The following is a 15,053-nucleotide window of genomic DNA, read 5'->3' as shown; positions in this document are numbered from 1 at the left end:
GGCGGGCACCTTAAAAAGTTCGTTAGATAAAGTTGTTTCGATGTTAAAAATCTCTCAAATCTGATCATCTTGGCTTTGAGATATATGGACATAAAAAAAAGTTGGATTTCAAGACTTGGAAATATTATATTTTTTAATGCATTATCTAGACAACCGATTTTCAATATTTTCAAGTGTTCATAGACCCTATTTCGAAGCTTTAAATTTTATACTTAGAGAAGAACGTAAATTCAGGCCATAATAAAGATGTTTGATATTGAAATGACATCTTTCAACACTATTTAAAGGTGTTCCTTAATTTAGGGCCTCAACTTTATAAAAACTACATCCTTTTCTAGTTAGTCACGAAAATTGATTTTCAAGTCTTTATAAGAGCTTACGGCACCAGAATTGCATCTTTTAGTAAGATTTACAGGTGCGCGTTACTTTGATTGTACACATTATAGGGAAGTAAAGATGGTTGTCAATTACCAATAATCTAAAATATGGTGGAAGTTTAAAATCGGTCATAAACTAGCGATTTTGACAAGAAGCATATGGAAAACACTACGCAACGTTTATAGGCGAAAATGAACAGTGATTTCACCTACCTCCATCACCGTCCAAAGTTCATCACACTGTCACAATTGTTCGGTAGTGTTTCATTTTTCATTTTTTTTCTATAAATCGGAATGACCTAAAATTTGGAACGTGTATTCATCAAAAATAGGGAAATCTTCGAAAAATATAAAAAAAAATTTTACATGAAAATTATTTACCAAAATACCCCCGAAAGATTTCGGAGGTATTTTGGTCAATTTATTTTTCACGGATAATTTTTTTTATATTTTTATTAGATACGCATCAGTAAGATGTACGTATTATCCAAATTACAGGTAATTCTGATTTATAGAAAAAAATGAAAAATAAAACACTACCAGATAATTGTGACCATGCGATGAAACTTAGACGGTGATGAGAGCAGGTGAAATCACTATTTATTTTCGCTTATAAGGATTAGGAAGACTTTTCCTCGATATATATATATATATATATAGGATAATCTAAACATCACAACCCTTGACATTACAAACGTTAAAGATAGAGAGAGTTGTGAATGGTGGATTTACTAATTTTATAAAAAAAATTTTAAAACAGTTAGTTTTTGTGATACTTTTATTGTTAAGTAAGGGCAATTTTGTAAATATTACTACAGGACATTAGGTACTTTTGTCATCAGTTAAAATTTTTACTAAAAGACAAGGGCACTCTACAAATAAAATTCTAGAACACTAACTTCCAAAATGTCATTGTGCTTTTGTAAAAATTTCAAATTTGCCCTTGCTTAATAGTTTAGTTACTTATTAAATTAATTTTTTAAATAAAAACTAATCATCTTTTTGATATATACACTCATCACAACCCCTTCTAACTTTAGGTTGATCTGACGGTTACAAACTCATTTTGTATTTGAATTTACATTCTTTTTTAACAAATCCAAATCACTTGAAATTTTAGACGTTCATTCTTCACATCAATGCCCACCTAATGAAAATATAAAACAAATAAACTGTAAAATATAAATTGACCAAACTACCCCCGAAATGTTTCAGGGGTATTTTGATCAATTTATATTTCGTGAAATATTTTTTTTATATTTTTATTATATTCTTCTATTTTTTAAGAATAGACACCCCAAATTTTAAGTGAGGTCGTGACCATTGGATTTGGCCCAGATTGAATCTGGGCTGTTGGCTGACAATGTAGTTGTCAGCCCGTGGGCTGTCAAGATCTTTCCCCCCCCCCCCAACACACACACACACACACACATATATTTCAATTTTCAATTTTTTTTATAAAAATCCAAATCACTTAAAATTTGAATGTCTATTCTTAGAAAGTAGAAGAATTTAATAAAAATATAAAAACAATAATTCGTTAAATATAAATTGATCAAAATAGCCCCGAAATGTTTTGGGGGTATTTTAGTCAATTTATATTTTACGAATTGGCATTTTTATATTTTCATTAGGTGCACCTTGATGAGAAGAATGAATGCCAAAAATTTCAAGTGATTTGAAATTGTATAAAATAAATAAAATGAAAATACGAAATAAGGTTGTGACCGTCAGATCGGCCCAAATTGCTGTTGGCTGATACTGTAGTTGTTAGCCAGTAGGCTGACAGAATTAATTATATATATATATATATATATATATATATATATATATATATATATATATATATATATATATATATATATATATGAGCCTAACGACCCAGATTGAATCTGAGCCGATTTAACGGTCACGACCTCATTTTGTGTTTGAATATATATATATATATATATATATATAGGAAAATACTAAGCTTAGCCCACTAGCTCTTATAAACATATAAGTTCAACGACCCAGATTGAATCTGGGCCAATCTGACGGTCACAACTTCATTTCATATTTTAATTTTAATTTTTTTCCACAAATCCAAATAACTTAAAATTTTAGGTGTGTGTACTTCAAAAATAAGAGAATCTAATAAAAATATCAAAGAAATAATTTGCAACAAATAATTTTATCAAAATACCCATGAATTGTTTTGGGGGTATTTTGGTTAATTTAGTTTTTACGAATTATTTTTTGAATTTATTTATTACGTGCGCCTTGATGAGAAAAATTGACGCCTAAAATCTCAAGTACTTTGGATTCATAGAAAAAATAAAATTCAAACACAAAATGAGTTTATGACTGTCATATTAATCTAGATTCAATCTGGCCCAGTTGAGCTCATATGTTCTTATGAGCTAATGGGCTAATATCAATATTTTTCGTATATATATAAAGTTTGGAAGGTGATGAGGGTAAGCGAAATCACTATTTATTTTTGCTTATAGGTGTTTTGTAGTATCTTATTTTTCTTTTATATATATATATATATATATATATATATATATATATATATATATATATATATATATATATATATATATATATATATATGTTTGTCTAGAGTTAAAAAACCCCTCAAAATACAAAGGTTAAATTAGAAGGGGTGTAATGGGTGTATTTATAAAAAAGATGATTACGTTTTGTTTAAAACATTATATTAATAGGTTATTTAACCATTAAGAAAGGACAAATTTGCAATTTTTACAAAGTATAATGGCATTTTAGAAATTAATGTCCTAGAATTTTGTTTGTAGAGTGTCCTTGTCTTTTAGCAAAAATTTCAACTTTACCTTTTATTAAGATGACAAAAGTACCTTTTGTCTGATAGTAATATTTACAAAATTGGCCTTACGTAATGATGAAGATATGAATAAAAGTAATTGTTTTTAAAAAATAAACTATAAATTAGTAAATCTTCCTTTCACAGATCTCTCTACCTTTAACCTTTGTAATTTGAGGGGTTGTGAAGTTTAGATTATCCTTAGATATATATATATATATATATATATATATATGAAAAAATCTTCCCAACGCCTATAAGTAAAAATGAACAGTGATTTCGCCTATGCTCATCACTGTCCAAAGTTCATCGCACGGTCACAGTTGTCCGGTAGTGTTTCAATTTTAATTTTTTTTCTTTTTACAAATCGAAATGATCTAAAATTTGGAGCGTGTGTACATTTTAGTGAAGCGCACCTAATAAAAATATAAGAAAAATAATTCATATAGTTTAAATTGACCAAAATTCCCCTGTAAATGTTAGGTGGTATTTTGATCTATATTTTGTGAATTATTTTTTTATATATTTTTTAGGTTCTCCTATTTTTTATGAATAGACACTCTAAATTTCAGATCATTCCTGTTTATAGAAAAAAAAATGTAAATTAAAAACACTACTGAACAACTGTGACCGTGCGATGAACTTTGGATGGTGATGAACATATGCGAAATCACAGTTCATTTTTGCCTAAAGGAATTAAGTATTGTTTTCCTATATATATATATATATATATATATATATATATATATATATATATATATATATAGGGACTCGATTCTGTACGCCCACTCGCTGACTGCTACAGTAAACGCCAATGGCTCAGATTGAATCTGAGCCAATCTGATGGTCACGACCTCATTTCATATTTGAATTTTAATTTTTTTTCTATAAATCCAAATCACTTGAAATTTTAGTCGTGTGTTCGTCTCATCAAGTGATTTGGATTTGTAAAACAAAAAAAATTAAAATTCAAGTACCACCGAATATCCGTAATCGTCAGATCGGCCCAAATTCAATTTTGGCCATGGGCGTTAACTATAGCAATACGCCTATGGGCATACAAAATATTTTTCCATATATATATATATATATAGAAGATACTACAAAACGTCTATAAGAGAAAATGAACAATGATTTCGCCTATCCTCATCACTGTCCAAAGTTCATCGCATGGTCACGATTGTTTGGTAGTGTTTTACTTTTCATTTTTTTTTTATAAATCAGAATGATCTGAAATTTAGAGCGTATGTTCATAAAAAATAAACGTATCTACGAAAAATATCAAACAAATATTTTACATGAAAAAATGTTACTAAAATACCCTCGAAAAGATTTGGGGATATTTTGGTCAATTTTATTTTTGTAAATTATTTTTTTATATATTTTTATTAGGTGTGCATCACTAAGATGCATATATGTTTTAAATTTCAAATCATTATGATAGGTAAAAAAAATATGAAAAATAAAACAGTACCGAACAATCGTGATCGTGCGATGAACTTTGGACGTTGATGAGGGTAGACGAAATCACTGATTATTTTCGCCTATAGGGCAATGATTTCATGCAACAGTTGTATTGTAATATGATACAAAAACCTTCAAAAACTATGGTATGGCCATTTGTTTGATCCAAAATTTGAAATATACACTATTTTCATTTTAATGGATAATCACAAAAAAGAAATATTTAAAAACACAACTTAGAAAGTATTTTTTTAGCCCAATTAATATAGGCCATTCATTTTGGTGAGATGCCTTAGAAGGAATTTTTCATTTTCAATTTTTTTGGATGGTTTTATTATCATTAGATGGACAATGTTAAAGAAGAAAAAAATGATTTTTAGTTTATAAAGCTAAGATCTTGAAATTCACCAAATGAACGGTCTAGATTCGTTTTTAGAGAGGACTCATTTTGACTATATCTAGAGTTCAAATTGAACTTTTTTTTTTGTTTTTGGATTGATTATTGACTTAAGAAGAGTGTGTGTGCAAAATGTTGGGTCATACAAATGCCACAAAGATGGTTTTTTAGTAGTGTAGTTGCATTATACTATGATACAACCGTTGCATAAAATCACTGCCCATATATATATATATATATATATATATATATATATATAAGAATGGATGGATTCTGTCAGCCCAAGGGATGACTGTTACAATGTTAGTCGTGGCCTAGATTCAATTTGGGCTGATTTGACGGCGTATTTGAATTTTTATATTTTTTCTACAAATCCAAATCAGTTGAAATTTTAGGCATTCATTCTTCTCATCAATACGCACTTAATAAAAATATATAACAAATAATTCGTAAAATATAACTTGACTAAAATAACCCTGAAACGTTTTAGGTGTATTTTGGTCAATTTATATTTTACGAATTATTTTTTTTTATATTTTTGTTAGATTCTTCTATTTTTGAATAATAAACGCTCCAAATTTCAAGTTATTTAGATTTATAAAAAAAATCATGAAATGAGGTCGTGACCGTTAGATCGGCCCATATTCAATCTGGGCCATTGGCTGACACTATAGCTATCAACCCGTGGGCTGACATTATCTTTTCCACACACACACACACACACACACACATACACACACACACACACACATATATATATATATATATATATATATATATATATATATATACAACTCATGAGCTCATGGAACAGTATAAGCCCAATGGCTCAAATTGAATATGGACAGATCCAATGATTATAATTGTATTTTGTAATTGAATTTTAATTTGTTTTTTTCTACACATACAAATTATTTGAAATTTGGAGCGTCTTTTCTTCAAGAACATTCAAATCTAATAAAAATATAAAAAAAATAATTCGTACATATGAAATTTACCAAAATACCCTTGAAAAATTTTGGAGGTATTTTGGTCAATGTATTTTATGTGAATTATTGTTTTTAATATTTTTATTAGGTGCAAGTTGATAAGAAGAGTTTATGCCTTAAATTTAGTACTATTTAGATTTATATAAAAAATATTAAAATTATATTACCGATATACAATCTTGACTGTCAAATCGGCCCAGATTCAATCTGGGCTGTTGAGCTTACACTGTTCCATGAGCTCATGGGCTCACCCTAGGAAAAAATGAACATCGATTTCACCTACCCTCATCACCATTCATTCTTCATTGCACAGTCACAGTTGTCCGGTAGTATTTCAATTTTCATTTTGTTTTTACTTATCGAAATGATCTGAAATTTGGAGCGCGTGGAAATCTTAGTGAGGAGAGCCAAATAAAAATATAAAAAAATAATTTGTAAAAAATAAATTGATCAAAATGCCCTCATAAAATTTTGGGTTATTTTCATATTTTTATTAAGTACGCCTCACTAAGATGTACACATGCTCCAAATTACTTGACTGTATAGTGTAACAAAAAAATGAAAATTGAAACACTACCGGACAACTGTGACCGTACAATAAAGTTTGGATGACGATAAGGGTAGGCGAAATCATTGTTCATTTTCGCCTATAGGCGTTGGGAGGAGTTTTTTAGGTTATTTGATTTTTAGAAAAAAAATTAAAAATGAAATACTGCCTGACAATCGTGATCGTGTGATGAACTTTGAACGGTGGTGAAGGTAGGTGAAATTACTGTTCATTTTCGTCTATAGACGTTTTGTAGTATCTTCTATATATATAGGTGTTTTGTAGTATCTTCTTCAACGCTACACGTAGTAACCATAAATTATTCAAAATTAAGAAGATAAAACTTGAAACTACTACGATTCTAAGAATTATTTATCAGGTTCTTAAAGAGTGTTTCAAGACTTGGTAATCTGGATTGGGAATGACCAATATGGACTATGAATCAGTTTAGACCAACCTTGTTACTAGTGGGAACAACCAATTGTTATCGTTCTAAAGGAGGCACCTGTTGGAAATGTGGCCTATCAGGCCCTTTTTCTGTCAAAAATTCATTATTTTTCAATAATGATATAAAAGCCATATTGAAGTATATGTGAAATCCCATGTGGTTAACATGAGTCAATGCCATATATATTGATCCATTTTGTAGCTTTAATAGGATGTATCACTGGAGGAAAAAACTTAGTATCAGTGGAGGGAAAACTCAATGGTGTGTTTGGATTCCTTGTAAATTGTGGGAATGCTTAGATGACATCCCATTATATGAGTCATTAGTGAATTAATGACAGATTTAGCTCATTACATAGGATTAATAGTTTGGTGACAACTTGTTAATTCTAATTAGCTGCACTTACGGGAATTAAGGTAGAAGTTATATTTGGATCTTAACTCCTATAGACCATAAATGTGAGAGTCACTAAATAAAAGTGTTCTATAAAAGGAGGTTAACCCCTCTAGAGTAGATAGAGAAGGATAGAAAAAAGGTGAAGGAGATTCACGGAGAGGATTCTCAAGGTAGCCTGTCACTGGATGGCTTGGTCTATAGGATTTGGTATGAAATCTTAGGTCCCTCGTGTGATTTAAGGACAAATTCGAGTAAGTTGTTCAACGATTTCAATTTTATTTATTTATTATTATTTTCATTGGGATTAACAGCACACGGTTTCGTCAGCACAATCCAGACCAGTCGAAAGGGCCAATTTCTGCACATTTTTTTTTTTGCTACTTTGTTTGTTATTAGTTTTTAATTGTTTTTATTGTTATGGACCAATTCTCACGTGGGAGAATCGGGGTGACTCGATTCAAATTTTTTGCATGGCGGACTGGCCCCGCCAATGTTATTGTCATAAATTGAATTAAATAAATTAAAAAGCATAAATCCCTCAAATGATCGTTTTATGGAAAATTGCACTTGTAGCTATACATAACTAATGAAAAAGAACCTAAAAAGGTGAGAGTTCAATGTTGAAAATAGAAGAAGCGATTTTTTTGTGTAAATACAACTGCTATTTTTTAAACAAAGAGAATAATTTTTATTTTAAATCACTAAAGTTTGGAGAAAAAATTATAGTATTTTAAAAATTCTAAAAGAAAAATTTCATTAAATTTCAAAATATGAGAAACCACTTAAATAATAAATTTGCTTAAGTAATTATAAGAATAAGAAAAAGTGGTAGCATTTTTGTAGAGATTTCAAAGAACTTCTATGAACAATTTAAATTTCTTTTGATAAATTTAAATTGGAAAATATCATGGACACCCCTAAAATTCTCATTCATTCCATGGGAAACTGGCTCCTTTTCCGTGCGAAATTGCAACGGTTAAAAATATTTCCTCTTCCACCCCGCCACGATATATATATATATATATATAAACCTCATGTACTTACTATATTTCTATATTTATCAAAAGATTTCCTGCTTCTTTGGGAGTATACTATCCATCTACTCCGTTGGCCAAAATTTTTACTAGGAATATCTTTTACATCTCAATTTTTAGTGTCGTGATCTCTAGAACCCAGCAACCAACCTCAAAGAAAAAAAAAAAAAAAAAAAATTTTGACTCTCATTGCCATAGTTATCCACTTTTTGAAAGGAATGATGAAGATATTCAAGAACTCAAAATCCAAATTTAAATAATCATCTAGCTATAATTAGATGCATCCCAAGATTTCAATCACAGAAAATCTCCGAGGGAGTAGATGGGTAGTATGCTCTCGTTGGAGCGTAGTATAATGCTCTTCATAGTTTATTTCTTTGATTCCTTAAGTAATTGCCAAATGATAATTACATCTTTTCTCTCTCTCATGTCGTTTATTTCTTGGAAAAAGTTTATATAGAGCCAAGGCTCTAAATATTCAAATTAGAGCCCACCTAAAAAATTTCATTAGAAAAGGTTGTTTTGATGCTCAAATATCTTCAAATTGATCATCTCGACATTAAGATGCATGGACATGAGAAAAAAATGGATTTCAAGTTTTGCAACTAGTGCATCTTGTAACGCATTTTTAACCGTTCATTTTCAAGATTTTCAAGTCTCATCGATCTATGCTATTTTTGAAGCTTTAAATTTTGTAATTAAAGATGAAAGTATACTTCAAAGCTATCACAAAGATTTCTAACATTGATACTACCTATCTCGACCCTATTTGAAGGTGTGCTTTATATTGATTGTTTAGAGCCTCGGCTCGATATAAACCATACCCTTATTTCTTATTTCTCCGAATATATAAAACTTCCATATTCTCTCTCGCTCTTCCTTGTTAGCATTCTCGCCATGTTCAGCTCACCCAACACCCAACCCACAGTTCCCCCGCAACACAAACCACTTAAAAAAAACAAAGAAAGAAAGAAAGGGCAAAAGAGGAAGGGAGACATACCTTCTCTTCCACTTCAATCCCTTAACACATTATTCTTATAGAGAGAAACATGCTTCCACATCATTTCCTCAACTAAAAAAATGGTTGAAGAGGGGAAAGCTTCTTTTTTTAAGGGTACTCCCAGGAGTGGAGATGGGATTATATACTATGAGACTATTTATTTTTAGTACATGGAGGTTAAAATAATTTTTTAAAAATTATTTAATTAAAAATAACTAATTTCTCACGATTGATTCATAACAAGATTCAGAAAATCTTGGTACCACTAAAATTAATTTCCATAAAAAATATTCAAAATCTAAGAAATTTGAATGATAACCACATAGGTATGATTCTAAGTTCTTGTAAAATAATCATGGGTGGGGGTGTAAGTAGGGCTGCCACCGAACTAGGCCAGCCCGAGGCTTGGCAAACCCAAAAATATGTTTGCCCAGTAAGACCCGGCCAGCGCCCGAAATATGTATTATTTTAAAGCTCGTCCGACCGGCCCCGAAAAGAATCTATTGGGACCGGGCTTGCGCCTGACCCAAAAAATGAATCTATTGGGCCTAACATGACCATTAAGAAGCAGCGCCCCCCCCCCCCCCCCCCAAGCATCGCCTCCTTTTTTTTGTTTTACTGTTCAAACTTCTATTGCTTATAGTAAGAAAAATAAAACATATGCTAAAATATTTTTTAGAAAATTTTAAAAAATATTGGGTTTTAAGAAAGAAAAAGAGAGAATGAGTTTTTAGAGAGAGAAAGAATGAATTTTTAGAGAGAGATTAGGTTTCTCGAGAGAGAGAATATGTTTTTAGAGAGAGAAAGAGATAGGATAGATAATGAGTTTTGGGAGAGAGAAAGAGAGATTGATTTATAGAGACAAAGAAATCTTGGGTTTCTATAGATAGAAAGAGAGAATAGATTTTTAGAGAGAGAAAGAAAGATTATGTTTCAATAGAGAAAGAATAGGTTTCTAGAGAAAGAAAGAGCGATTGGGTTTCTCGAGAGAGATTTATAGAGATATAGAGATTCGGTTTTAGAGAGAGAATGGTTTTAGAGAGAGAAAGAGAGATTGGGTTTAAGAGAGAATATGTTTTTAGAGAGAGAGAGATTGGGTTTCTAGAGAGGAGCTTGGTTTTTAGAGAGAGAGATTGATTATCTAGATAGAGAATGGGTTTTCAGAGAGAAAAAAGAAAATGAGTTTTTAGATAGAGAAAGAGAGATTGGGTTTCTATAGAGAGAATTCATTTTTAGAGAGGAAAAGAGATATTGGATTTCTAGAGAGAGAATGGGTTTCTCGAGAGAGAATGATTTTTAGAGAGAGAGCTTGGGTTTTTAGCGATAGTGGAAGAGAGATTGGGTTTTTAGAAAGAAAATGCTTGTTTAGAGAGATATTTTATACACTATCTATCTACTCACTTGGGCAAATGTTACACTAAGAGCGCGTTTGTTTCTCTGAAAGATATCTTCTGGAAAGTTGACTGATTTTAAATCTTCTGAAAATTTGTTCTGGAAGATGTAAATAAGTACTTGGTACTGTGTTTGATCACATATATATATTAACCATATAAATATTAATATATAATATAATATAATATAATATATAAGATAATAATATAAATATTACATACTTATAAATTATATATTATCTTATAGTAATATTATATTACATTATAATATATCATATTAATAATGTTAATATTATGTATTTATATTATGCATAAAGAATAATGATCAACAAAAGAAGTTATGAAATATTAAGTTCCTACCCCCTTTAGGAACTTAATCTTTCATTTTTTTAAAAAAGATTGGGAACTTTTGTTGGAAGATTAGTTTCTGAACTTTTCATGAAAAGTGTGAAACAAATGCATAACTTTTTCAAAATACGAAAGAATACTTTCTAAAAGAATACTTTTAGAAAAACAAACATACCCTAATAATATCTTTTATACATCCCAAATTTTGGGGATGTGATTTCGAGAACCCGGCAACAAACCTCAAAGGAGAAAAAGAAATTTATCTAGACTGGCTACTTTCAAAATTTTCTAATGTTTATAGATCTATTCGATCCGTACCATTTTTAAAATTATAAATTTCATAACTAGAGGTAAAAATAGATTTTCAAACTATTATAAAGTTTTCAACCAGTGCATTTTTCAACAAAATTTAGTTATACACCCTACTTCTACAGTATAGGGCGGCGCCCTTTATCTAGATTGCTAGTCTTGGCCCTGGCCCAGACCTTGTCCCATTGAGCAGATCCAAGCCCGGCTCTGGCCCTGTCAGGGACCAAGCTTTTATCATTAAGAATTAAATGATTATACGAATTGAAAACCAAAGTCTTGAAGAAGATGCTTTAGACATATGAGCATATAAGATGGAGAGGGGTACATGGTCGATAATTGGCTTTTTCACTGCTAGGCTAAACTCTGCTTATTGCTCCAAGTACCAACCTTTCCATGGAATTAAGAAGCTCATAAATAGAAATTGTATTGTCTACTCATGTTACCCTTAAAAGTGTCCTTACGTGGCTGATCTCTATTTCTTTCCCTATCCACAGATAACAAGGATAATATTTATTGCTACAAGGACCCCTTCCAGTAAGTTTTCAGTATTTTCGCCTTAAAAAGATAACATTTATTGCTACTAAAGTTTGATTTCTCTCCCTTTCTCTCAACTAACTTATCTCCTGCTATTGCGAGATGTAGACTGAAATGTGTCTAGCGATCGATCATAGTGAAGAGGATGATTGAGATGACTGGATTGTCGTAGTTGTTTTCAATTAACAAGTTACTGTTGTGTACATTGGTCGGGGCTTGATTTTCTTTAGTTCCCTTGCACGTGGGTGTGGGGAGAAGATCCTTTCTCAAACAACCGCAGAAGGCTCGTGCTTGTGTGGCATCAGGGGAAGCAGGCGCGCTTGCTTTCTTTAGTGCGGATAGGCTACCAACAAAGAGAGAGATTTAGGGTGGGAGAAGATTGATTCACTTACCTCGTCGTTGACATGTCCGGGCAGCTCGCCCTCTTAGATCAGTTATAAAAGCCCTCCGGCTCTTCACCAATGCTGTTTGGTCAGGGACTCTCTTCAGACGCTATCGGCCATTTTCTCCTCTCTCAATTCTAAATTCCGATGGATGTCTTGAGTGGGGTACTTCGTTGACCTCGTCGGGCTGTCTAGGTGAGGAAAAGGGATTAAGCATAGGGCGCGTGCTTGTTTGAACCCTTTTGGTTTGCTCGGGTCCGTGCAGTTTTGCACGTGTATGGGATTACGTGTTTTCGAAGGGAAGAGAGAAAGTTTCGAAAGCGATAAACATCTTTAAGAGGAGAGAAGTGCGTACCCACGCAGTTGGGGTACTTCTCTCTCTTACAAAAGTTTTCTCCCTCCTCTTCCTTGAGACGCTAGGGTTAAGAGAAAAGATAAGCAGAATCAAACGTAATGCTTTTTCGTTATTGAATTGTAATCCCCCTTTTACAATTGACTTAAGCTTGCTTATATAGAGTTCTTACCAAACGTGGGTGGATACTAAAAAAGTAAGCCTGAATACAATTAAAAGTATTTAAAATAGAGTCCTGAAATTAGGTACAATGACCAAAATGCCCTAAAGATTCTTTCGCACAAATAACAAACTCGTCCTTTCCGGATGAGCCCGCTGTCATTGTCAACTTCGAGAGCTCTTTTCTAGGCACTTGTAGCATGAGATCAATTGATCTATTGTTGTATTCTTGTCGTATGTTTGCTTGTGATCGTTTTGATCCCTTTTGATCGTACTGCGGCAACCTACTTCGTGAGTGAAGGAATCCGGTTAGATTTTATGAACACTTCGATGGTTTCTTCTTCTGATCCGTGGCGATTCTGTGTTGATTGCGAGCTTGGTGCAGGTCCTTCAGAGTGTCTTTCCAACATGCTTATTTTGCTTTTCAATCTTCTGGGATTTCGGTGAATAATCGGAAAAGGGATTTTGGCGACGGGGATCTTCTTGATTTTATTCTATGACCTGGGGTTTCGTGGCCTTTTTTTTTTGTTTTTTCTTTGAAAGTTGCTTGTCGCATTTTGACTTGGGCTTTCTTCTTGGAACAGTTCCTTTCTCGGTATTAGCTTTCGCGTGGCCGAGTTTTCTCTGCGTGGGGGTAAGATGTCCTTCTGAAGATTCCAACGTCCATGGATTCATGCCGTCTCCTCTTCTTTTTGTGGTGGAGGCTTGTCTTCGCATTTGTTCGCTAGAAAGGAATATCATTGAAGCTTTCGTGGGCGTGTGAGGCTTTTTGGCTACTCTTCTGCTGCTGGGAAGGAGTAGCGAGCTCGGTGAGGAGTGGCCGAAGGATCGCCATGGCCGTCGACTGGTTCGGTGAGGCCATACGGCGGAAGGCGTGCCTCTACCCTACTTCGCGATGGTTCAGGCTGAGGGCCGCTGGGTTGGTCCGTTTGAGACCAGGCCCACTTCTTTTTCTTAGAAGATGATGGTGATCGTTTGGCAGGACTATCCAGCTCCTTTACACATGGTGGAGGGGATAAGGCTTCAACTTTTCTTCGTGTAGACATCTTCTCCTTCGGTCATCTTTATTCGAGGCCTTTCCATCTACGGCTGGTTAGGTGCCTCGATCTCACCCTCTGGATCTGGATGATCGGGCAGCACGTATCTCGGGTTTCAGGGGAGACCCAAGACGTTTTGAGATCTCTCTCTCGGGAACCTCATTTGAGAATAAGGGCAGGTATTACCAACTGATGAGAAAATAATTTAAGGTGGGTTCGGGATTTACTCAGGCTGGCTAGCGTGGGAGCCCTCTTAGATCACGAAGAAAGCCCCCCAGTTGTAAAACTGGTTCAGAATTGGCTCCCTTGGCTTGTATTCTCCAATTTTCTGCAATCACACATATATGGCAAAGGTTATAAGACTAGTGGGTCAGTAGACCTCACCTTGCCTTCGTGATGAATACACACATGCATACACATTCAAAGAAGAAAAGAATAATGAGAGAAGAAAGATAGGGGAGAAAAGAATTTGACTAGGCAAGGAGATCAGCACAATGACTAAGCTGGCAGGTAATTATTTTGATGTGGTAGTAAAACAGGGTCGATAACTCAGACCGGCTCAACAGAGTTACTACTAGACGTCAATACCGATACTGGCTAGCTAGACGCGATGGTTAGTCTGTCGTGGCAATAAAGTAGGCACAATGATTCTAGCGCAACAACATTACGACTAGAAGACAAGGCTACCATAAAAGGCTAATCTCAACCCCTCTTAGTCAAATGAAAGGATAACAGAAGGCATGCAAATCATAAAGAGAGAATAAGAAGTAAGGGAAAAAGAGGAGAAGAGAAAGAAAGAGAGGAAGGGAAAGAAATAAGGGAGAAGAGTGTGAGTGAAGAGAGAAGGAAGGAGAGAGGAGGGAGAAGGACACAGTCAACGCTAAGCGTCGCCGGCTGTGTTGGAAGAAGAAGAGAAAGAAGACACAGTCGACACTAGGCATCTCCAGCTGTGTTAGAAGAAGAAGAGAAAGAGGACACAGTTGGTACTAGGTATTATCGATTGTGTTAGAGAGAGAGGGGGCAAGGAGAGAGAAAGGATACAATCATTGTTAGGTATCACC

The sequence above is a fragment of the Amborella trichopoda genome, chromosome 2, assembly GCF_054954075.1.
Source record: "Amborella trichopoda isolate Santa Cruz 75 chromosome 2, AtrichopodaSantaCruz75HAP2 v2.0, whole genome shotgun sequence".
NCBI lineage: Eukaryota > Viridiplantae > Streptophyta > Magnoliopsida > Amborellales > Amborellaceae > Amborella > Amborella trichopoda.
Note: the sequence above shows the minus strand (reverse complement) of the source record.